Raw genomic sequence first — 1841 nt, forward strand, 5'->3', positions numbered from 1 at the left:
AGCCCTTGAAACATCTCTTATGTTCCGCGATGTTTCGAAAACGTCTTTGGTGCCTCTACTCTAAACCATCTAACTGAACTATCACGTAGTTATCAAAACGTGTATGTCCGATGTTCTCAACATCCACAAACGACATTTGGGGTTCAGCACACTGAGCGGTGCATTAAGGACATAAGCTTTCTACTGTCCGCATAATCGCTACTTTCAACTTTCAACTATATTTTCTCTAGGAACATATCTAAACAGTGGAACTAAAGCGCGAGCTTACGACATAATTTGCAAAGATCTTTTGACTATGTTCAGGATAATTAAGTTCATCTTATGAACTCCCACTCAGATAGACATCCCTCTAGTCATCTAAGTGATTACATGATCCGAGTCAACTAGGCCATGTCCAATCATCACGTGAGACGGACTAGTCATCATCGGTGAACATCTTCATGTTGATCGTATCCACCATACGACTCATGCTCGACCTTTCGGTCTCTTGTGTTCCGAGGCCATGTCTGTACATGCTAGGCTCGTCAAGTCAACCTAAGTGTTTCGCGTGTGTAAATCTGGCTTACACCCGTTGTATGTGAACGTAAGAATCTATCACACCCGATCATCATGTGGTGCTTCGAAACGACAAACTTTCGCAACGGTGCACAATTAGGGGGAACACTTTCTTGAAATTTTAATGAGGGATCATCTTATTTACTACCGTTGTTCTAAGCAAATAAGATGCATAAACATGATAAACATCACATGCAATCAAATAGTGACATGATATGGCCAATATCATATTGCTCCTTTTTGATCTCCATCTTCGGGGCTCCATGATCATCATCGTCACCGGCATGACACCATGATCTCCATCATCATGATCTCCATCATCGTGTCTCCATGAAGTTGTCTCGCCAACTTATTACTTCTACTACTATGGCTACCGTTAGCAATAAATTAAAGTAATTACATGGCGTTGTTCAATGACACGCAGGTCATACAATCACTAGTAGAAAAGGGGCCAATGGTCCAGGCCGATCCAGCCCATTAGTCCCGGTTCAATCCAGAATCGGGACCAATGGGGGCATTGGACCCGGTTCGTGAGCCCCAGGGGCCGGCCGGGCCACGTGGGCCATTGGTCCCGGTTCGTCTGGACCTATTGGTCCCGGTTGGTGGGACGAACCGGGACCAATGGCCCTCGCTCCTGGCCCACCACCATTGGTCCCGGTTGGTGGCCTGAACCAGGACCAAAGGACGACCATTAGTCCCGGTCCATTCCACCAACCGGGACTAAAGGGTTGGTCCTCGTTGCGGCCAAAGTTTAGTCCCACCTCGCCAATCGAAGGGGAATCAGACCGGTTTATAAGCCCCTCCCTCTCTGCCTTATTGAGCTCCTCTGAAAATGAAAATAGATGCCCTTATATAGGGAATTTAGGCTAAATTCATACGAATTTCTCTTGAAATTTGTTATGAATTTAATTTGACTTTCCTCTATAAGCGCATCTATGCTCATTTCTGAGTAGCTTTTTATATAGTTTTTTTTTCTTTTCTGCTATATTTATTTTTTTTCTTTTTATTTCTGAGTTGTAATAAGTCATTAAAAATAAGCATCTATGCTCATGTTTTAGTAAAGTTAATCATAACTATTTTTTCTTCTATTTATTTTTGAATTGTAATAAGTCATTAAAAATAAGCATCTATGCTCATATTTTAGTAAAGTTAATCACAACTATTTTTTCTTCTTTTTATTTCTAAGTTGTAATAAGTCATTAAAAATAAGCATCTATGCTCCTTTTTTAGTACAGTTAATCACAACTATTTTTTGCTTCAATTCATTTCTGAGTAGTTTTCTATAT

This window comes from Triticum dicoccoides, chromosome 7B (genome assembly GCF_002162155.2).
Source record: "Triticum dicoccoides isolate Atlit2015 ecotype Zavitan chromosome 7B, WEW_v2.0, whole genome shotgun sequence".
NCBI lineage: Eukaryota > Viridiplantae > Streptophyta > Magnoliopsida > Poales > Poaceae > Triticum > Triticum dicoccoides.